Raw genomic sequence first — 8,937 nt, 5'->3', positions numbered from 1 at the left:
GCTGATCAGTTTCACATGGGAGGTGAACTAACAGCTTCTCCAGCTTGTGACATTGTACATTTCCTTATACCTGTGTACCAACCACCAAAATATACATTGTAATCTTAATCCCTAATAACTGTGCTGAGCGCAATGTCTTAAAGCAGTAATATGTAGCACTGGCAGCTCTCTGAGCTGTTTGCATCTCGTTTCCAGGATAAGGTTGTTACGTTAGGAAAATTACAATTAGTTTCAAACCATTAAATACATTTCAATGTATTTTCCTGGAGAGGGAATTTGAAGAAAAAAAAAATCAATTAATCAATGTGTAATTTGCACTTAAAAATGCTTACTACAACCCTTTATTGTCTGATTACTGCAGGACATGTTGAGGCGTTAATTTCTGAGGCATAGTTAGCGTGAAAAGGAAAAAGCGCCTTCATCGTGTTCGTAAATAAACTTACAATAATGAACAAATGTGTAATGAATATATATGTATTTAGCCATCAGGAACACGAGTGTCTTACTTTCTCCTCTGGGAGGAAATTCTCTCTATAAATAAGATATAGAATGAGAAGGGAACTAAACAAATTCCTTTCCTAAAGCGCATTTTATTTTGTTAGCAGGAAATATGGCCGTGCTCAGAGAATCAATACAAACCCATTCCAGGTGGCAGAAATATAGCTGCTAGGCTGCCTTATCTGGCTGCCAAGCTCCGCATTCATACACAGAACAGGTCGTGTGGGCAGAGGTAGCCGACTCCTCCCGTACAAGCACACAGGGCTTAGACAGACTCATTTTTTATTACGTGTCCGTATGTTTTTTCCTTTTATTTCCTTTTATTCCCCTATATGCTATGGATCTCCCACACGGTCGTAGAAGAAATAAGATGACAGATCTTAAAACTAATCTCTCTTCATTGTCCTGAGATTATCTTCTTTTGTCTGACTAATCCGGGCTGTGTTATTTGTTTGGTGCTTAGACAAATTCTCTCCAATCAGCATTTGTACAATAAAAAATGAGGACGTGTTTGATGTTGAGTCAGAAATTCACAGTTCTGTGCCATGAAATACAGCAAATATCGAAGACCCAGCCAATAAAATAACACTGAACACATGGACTTCATCACTGTCCACATATAGTGAACTTGGCTCATGGAAAATGACTTTGTCTTGTAGTTCTGGACTTGTTCTAAGTACAAATTCACGTCTGACTTTTGTCATTCATGCAGCAGCAGAGGAGGGTCACATAGAACCTCATTTGGTTTTCTGGATGTACTAAACAGCACGTAATGAGTCTTACAATGAAAATTGCAACCACAAAATCAGTTTGTGGCTGTGTATAGTGCAGTAACAAGGATGCCAGATGTAAAAGTTCATCTTTTTACCTTTTATGTTAAATAAAAATATGAAATGAGCAGCTCACAACATCACACGAAGGCTTCCTTACCCAAGAAAATATTTTTGTTAACAATTTTATTTAAAAAACATGACAGCTAACTTTTTTTACTGACATAATATTCATTATTCATTCTAAAATGTCATAAATGGAAAGTAGTAGCATCTAGAGGGGAGAATGAGGCCAAGGACAGGAGATAATAGACTTCTAGCACATAATTTAGTTATATCAGAGAGTGTTTTTTTTTACTGATCTATTTTTTCCTTATTGAATGCAGGGCCGGATTAACCTGAGGTCTAACTGGGCTACAGCCCAGGGGCCTCGGGCATCCAGGGGGCCCTTGACAGAGCTCAGCAGAATTATTGATCGGGACAGGGGCGGGGGCGCCCCCGGCCCGATCAATGCTGAGCTCTGTCACTGCAGTCCTCCTTCTCCGGCGCTCAGTAATCTCCTTACTGAGGAGATCTCGTGAGAGTGTCACGAGATCTCCTCAGTAAGCAGCTTACAGCGCGTCGCGGAAGGAGGACTGCAGTGACAGGTGAAGGTAAGCGCTTGGGGGGGGGCGGTCGGCTAACAGAGGGGCCAGTCTGCTACTGGGGGGGCCTCACGGGGGAATGGGGGCCCCCTTAGCCCAGGGGCCTCCATTCCGTTAATCCGGCCCTAATTAAATGGTACAGTTTTATTAATCTTTTTGGTAACACTATGTTGCTCTATAACAAGGACATCACTGATAAAGGGACAATAGAATGATTTTCATATTTGACCCATGGTAGTCTGTGTATTGCATGGTCCATGCAATAATTTGTTTTGCAGTGCCAAATCATAATACCAAATATCGGGTAAACCCACTGCCCTGCTAACTTATTCCTGTCCCCTCTACCTCCCCAGATTAATTCTTTACAGGTGACTTGGAATCCTACCAATACCTGTCTAGCGATTAAGATTGTTACTATGGGCATCAAAGAAAGGGCATCTTAGTTACTGTATTTATCTCAAGCCACAAAGTATGACACCTGGATAATTTTTTTCACTAATTAAACACTAATTAGACAATAATTTAGGAAAGTTAAGCGCGTATAACAAATCCTAAGACTTTGAGTAATACACAAACAAGGAATAAAGTAAATTTTCCATGGAATTACAAACTCAATCATTGCATTTGAGCAGGGATATTAATTGGGAGGGCCGTTGATTTGAAAACATCAAATTTTAACCATGAAATGTTGACAAAAACATCTAAATGTTTAAATACACTGTAAAGCCTAGTTAGTGGCTTAGTGAGAGATAACATCATTTGTATAAAGACATAACTTTAAATGCTAAGGATTCCTTTTATAACCTGAAATATTGGGGTCAGGACAAATTACATGAACAAAGGGTTCCATGGCCAACCTGAAAATTAATAAGAATGAAGGGTAACCCTGCTATTGTGGTAAAATACAGGAAATGTAAGCAGATTCTAGCTTTAGAAATTATAGGTAATATCATGTAAAGCTTGTCTGGTCTGGATTTACAAAAGGGCCAATCAACTTGGCCGGTGGGGTTGTCAACATTTTTGTGAACTGTAGAGATGTCCCCGGAGCTGGTGCCCGAGAAGAGGGTGAAGATGCCCGGTGCCGTTGCGCCCCTGGAGGGGCTGAAGATGTCCCTGATGGCTGAGCCCTACAAGCGGGTGAAGAAAGAAGGTTACTCACCCGTCCAGCGCTCCAGCGGTGAGTATCACTTCTTTTCCGCAGAATCTGTCAGCGGAGGAAGGATGAGCCAATCACGGCTCACCTTTCTCCGCTGGCCAATCAGCGGCTGGATACGCGAGCCAATCGCGGCTCGCGCCTGACCGTTTGAAAGATTGGCGCCGCGGCGAGCCAATCAGCGCTCGCGGCGGCGCCTGGTGATGACGTCGCGCCGGCCACTATATAAGTGGCCGGCCGGCGCCATTTTGCCAGAAGTCCGTCGGCGGAGGAGAAGACCAGACGTGCGGAGCGGCGGAAGAAGACTCCAATCAAGCCGCTGAATCAAAGATCGTCGGCGGGGAGTCCTTGTCAGGGCTGAGAGCACCCCCGCCTCCGGAGCAGCAGCAGACCCAGCGCCAAACAGGAGAAGAGGCGCCGCCGGCTGGATGGTCTGGAAGACCTGGAAAAGAAGGCAGAAGACTGCGTGGCAAGCTGAGATTCCTGCGCAGAGCAGGTAAGTAGCCTCAGCGTTAGGTCGGGCACTAGGCCCATGGCCACGGTCGGGCACAAAGCCCGTGGGACATTGAATTAGGGGCACAAGGCCCAGGGAACTGGGCAGTAGGCCCTTGTAAAGTAGTGGGCCAGACGGCCATAAAGTGTTAAAGGGCACAAGGCCCTGTTAGTTAGCCAGGCAGGGGGCTCAGAGCCCCAGGTGTAAAAGGGCACAAGGCCCTTAGTTAGGTAGTGGTCTAGAGGCAATAGGAAAGGCCACAGGGCTTTGGCAGGGGGCTGATAGCCCATAGGCTGTGAAGGGCACAAGGCCCTTAGTTAGATAGGGAGGCCTCAAGGCCTGAGTAGGCAGGGGCTAGTGCCCCTAGGTGGCAGGGCACAAGGCCCAAGTTAGTGGGCTCAGAGCCCTAAGGTAGAGAGGGGTCTAAGGCCCATAGGTAGAGCACAAGGCTCTGTATGTAGCTGGGCAGAGGCCCATGGTGTGTAGGGCATAAGGCCCTAGTGGTGTGACAGAGGCGTGAGAGCCTTGTGAGTGTAGGTGCGGTCCTGTGTGAGGTGAGCACACTAACGTTAGGAGGTACAGTAGAGCGGAGGCTCCTGTTGGTGCTGTAGCAACCGGCTGGTTAATTAGCAGCTGTGTGCTCTGGTGAGTAGCGTGCAAAGTACTGTATACTGTATTTATTCTGTTTGTGCGGCGAGTATTATCTGTATTACTGTATTTTTGGGTGTGCTACATAACTGTTTCCAGGGGCAAGACGTCAGGCCCCCATTAAAAGTAGGCTCTTGTTTTCTGTGTTGTCCTGTACTAACCCGTGCTGTGGGGACAAGTGTAGTTACCAGCTTACACATAGTCAGGGAAGAACATACGTAGTTTTTCAGTCCCTTAGGTCCCTGGGGTCACGCTGGTTCCCAGAGGGGGTGGCTGGGTGAGTCGGCGGCAGTGCAGCACACCTTGAGGCAGTTCCAGGGGCGGCCCGTGGTTCTGGTTGAGGGTCCCCAAGGCAGGTTATCTAGCGGTTCCGGGTGTAAGGACACGTGTTCGATACCCGAGTACAGGCAGTCGGGCGGTTCAGTTCCATCGGCTGTTCCATGCGGCAGTCGGCTCGCGGGTTAGTGTGCTGTTCCAGCGAGCCTCAGTCGGGCCTGGTGTAGCCGGTCCTTAGGGTCCCTGGGTGACTCCATAGTACGGAGACAGTATCCTTGTTTAGACCTGGGTGAGGGGGTTAGGAATCGCCCTCCGGTATAGTCCGTTAACACCGGCTGGTGTCCCCCGTAGTGGTTAGTGAGTAGTTCCGTTAGTGCACCACGCCTAGTTAGTCATAGTTGTTTGACTTAGTTGCGTTGCCGACCATTAGAGCGTTGTTAGGGTCGGGTCGCTGTTGTAGTTTAGCGTTGTGGGTGCCCATCTTAGCCTCACTGAGAGGCTGTGTGTTCCTTGTCATCCGCAGGTGTCGGGGAGGTGCAGGAGAGCAGGACCGGAAGCGGGGGTGTCCCGGTGAGTATCACGCTCGATTCCCCTTTCAGTTAGGCCCTCACCGGGAGGTGTGTGAGGTACTTAAGGCGGGACTGTTCCTAGTCTCAAGTGCCTGTAGTCCCCCGTGCCTTGGCAAGAGCAAAGTGAGGAGGCGGCAAGTGAGCTTGGACTGAGAGTGTCCTTGTTCATTGCCGTGTTCTCGGACAGCCCTTTCCTGGTAGGCACAGCCGTAATCTCTGTCTCTTTCTTAGAGGGACGTGGTTGGAGGTGAGAAGGGTTGTGGCTGCTGATCTGCTAGGATCGAATCGCAGCTGGGACATCGGAAGCGGACTGGAGGTGACCATCGTTCACAAAGTAAGTTCTTCTGTGTTGCGTCTGTCCTGTTCCCCGCAGGCGCTACAGAACATTTTTAGTTGAGTGTTTAAAACCAGGATGGGTCTAAGGTTTTGACACAAAGTTGGGTCTTTTTAATTTTGCTAAAAATTATATGTTAGCTAAAATATTGTCAAAAGAAATCTCTTTACAGTCAAGAATATTGTAAAAATGAGTTTCTGAACGACCAATTATCTGGAGAAAATGTATAATACTAGGGGGAAAGCCATCCAGGCCAGTGGTTTTATTGTCTTTTTGAGGTTTTAAATCCACTTTAAGTTACAACTATATATAGGGACAATTTAATAACTGAAGAGTTTCCAGGTAGAGAGTGTGAGAATCTAAGCCATGGAGCAATCATCACCAAGGTCAATACTGCTAGGGCCTTAGACAAGCATCTAATATATTTGTTATATATTTCAAATAAACCAATCAAATAAATTAATAAACATTTATATAGCTCATTTATGATAGCAGCTAACTTACAGGCAAAGATCTTGCTGACCGTGTGGGCATGTGCATAAAAACATCTATTTGTCCAATAAAATTCATTTTCTGCCTAGTTGGTGAATAGATTCATGGCCAGAGTCTTATCCCTGATGGGTGGTAATCATGGATCACCAACAGTAAGTTTATGATAAGTCCCCAACCTCTGTAGCTCTCTACAAAAGCTAGACATCTTGGCTTGATGCTTACATTTCCTTTGAGAATCTATCCTGATTAGGCGTCCTCATATAGCTGCCTTCTGGACAGACCAGAGTTAGCCTAGAAGACATCACTATTACCATTAGGTTTAAAATGTTCCTCTAAGACATTCGATAACTCCAGTGCTACCAATAGAACAGAAATGCTGTATTATTTGCTTGATAATAATCCGATCTAAATCTATTGAATCATTATCAGGCAACTTGGCAAATCCGGGTCATGTTCATCTTCTGCCTGCACTACTAGGCCCAGTTGTGGCTCTGCTGCTTTGTGCTCGGTCAGGCGGTATCATCCTGTGCGTGACAGAACTTAAATTATTCTGAACGTTTTCAGCATTTGGGAAAGCTTCTACTAGATATAAAGTGGAGCAGGTCCAGTGCCGTATAAGGACAGCACACAATATGTACAGTGGTTCAGATGAGCCCTCAGAGACAGCCTTAACGGCCATGGGGTTGACTAGCTTGCACATTTTTTATATAAAATATTTAAACCAAATGTCTCTACTTTTGTAGTTTAAACTACAGTCATACAATATTTTAGTTACTAAAAACACATTTGCAATATAATGTGAGTAATCTTCATGTACTAGAGTGATTGAATGCTATAGGATTTTTAGCTATACCCAACCAGCACCCTATAGAACAGATTAATCCTAGGTGATTGAGCAACATCATTTTCCATATAGATACATGTGTTTTAGGGATTTATCAATGCCATTCTCCACAGAATTATCTATTACACTGTTTTTCTGAGAAATAAACAAAAGTACTCTAATATCTGGAGGGTTTCACTCCTTCATAACCAAACCCATTATTTACATTCTGGTGACCTGTCAGTCTCACAAGGACTGTTTTTCAGGACAGATAGAGCTTTCTTTTAAAAGTATATTAAAATATAAGTATGTATTATTTATTTCTTTTCATAGGACCCTTTCTGCTATCAGTAACAGTCATGGAGCAAAGATGGAGGGCTGAACAAGAGCGTGCGGTCTCCTTCATCATCCTTTATTTATATAGCGCCACTAATTCCGCAGCGCTGTACAGAGAACTCACTCACATCAGTCCCTGCCCCATTGGAGCTTACAGTCTAAATTCCCTAACACACACACAGACAGAGAGAGACTAGGGTCAATTTTTAACAGCAGCCAATTAACCTACCAGTATGTTTTTGGAGTGTGGGAGGAAACCGGAGCACCCGGAGGAAACCCACGCAAACACGGGGAGAACATACAAACTCCTCACAGATAAGGCCATGGTCCGGAATTGAACTCATGACCCCAGCACCTTCAGAATTATAGAGCTACCAGGTCACATTAAATGCACATGTCAGCAACTGGTTAAAGGCATTTACCTGACGGTTTATTTGTTCACACAGTGGAACAGCACCAAAACAAAATCCCTGCGTCTTTATCACTGACTAAACCTTCAGTGACCTAAATAAAACTGGGTCTCTTCTTCATTCCAACGTGACAAAACGAAATGCAATTAAATTCAATTGAGAAATAATACATTTTAAGCTTTGGGCCTATTCTGAGCAGCACAGCTTCCTGGTGTCTGGGAAATGAAGGACATTTCAAATATTTTAGTGTTTCTTATTATGGATTTGTGCCTATGTGTCTGGGCCGCACTACTGGTAGCAGGCTAAGGTCAGCCTAGTGTGGAGAAGCGTGAGCTGAATAAGTATCTTTGAAATAGATTTATCAAACCTTCTAAAAAGGAGACTGGAGGTGTTACCGATAGCAACCAACCAGCTTCTAGCTATCATTTTCTAGACTGTACTAGATAAATGCTAGCTAGAATATGATTTGTTGTTTTGGGCAACACCTCCACTTTTCCTTTTTAGCAGGCTTAATAAATCTGACGCTTTGTATGCCTGACTACACCTAGCTCCTCCATCAAGTCAAATAAACCCAGCACTGGATGAAATGGTAATTCTTAATCCAAAATCATGTTCTGTGAGCTGTACAATAAATTCTATTAATACATTTTAGTTGAGTTAGTTGATTATGGGCATAAATATTTTGTTGTTTAGGCAGCTTTAGGACTTCCTCCCACTCTTCATTACTTATCAGGCCTTCATTATTCTCCCAAAGGTATCTAATCTTAGGGAATGTTACTTGTTGCGTCCCACTAAGATATGTGTAAGCGGTAGACATGAGTTTGGACAGACTCGGTATCCATCAGTGTCTTCTAAATAGGAATAATGTATAATTATAGTCTTACGTTTCAATTACGACGTAAAGGTATGTTTAAGGACAAATTGCTTATAATGTTTAACTGTGTCACTCAACCTAGATAGTGACTGCTGTATATACTGAGAGTAAAAATGCAGATGGACTACATCATCATCATTATTTATATAGCGCCACCAATTCTGAAGCATTGTATAGAGAATATTTGCCAATCACATCAGTCTCTGCCCCATTAGAGATTACAGTCTAAATTCCTTAACACACACAGACTAGGGTTAATTTTGTTAGCAGCCAATTAGCCTACTAGTATGTTCTTGCGGGTTGGGAGGAAGCCAGAGCACCCAGAGGAAACCCACGCAAACATGGGCAGACCATACTTCACACAGATAAGGCCTTGGTCAGGAATCTAACTCATGATTTTAGTGTTGTGAGGCAGAAATGCTAACCATTGAGCCACTATCCTATCACAGTACCAGGCTTGAAGTCACAGATCTCTTCAGAACGACCCATTTTGTATCACAAATGTTTGCAAATGGAGACAGCATGGCTAGGTGCTTGATTTTATACACCTCTGACGTCTCACTGAAACGCCTCAATTCAATAATTAACAGGTGTGTCCAAATACTTTTTGTCCATAG

Source organism: Mixophyes fleayi, chromosome 2 (assembly GCF_038048845.1).
Source record: "Mixophyes fleayi isolate aMixFle1 chromosome 2, aMixFle1.hap1, whole genome shotgun sequence".
Lineage (NCBI taxonomy): Eukaryota > Metazoa > Chordata > Amphibia > Anura > Limnodynastidae > Mixophyes > Mixophyes fleayi.
Note: the sequence above shows the minus strand (reverse complement) of the source record.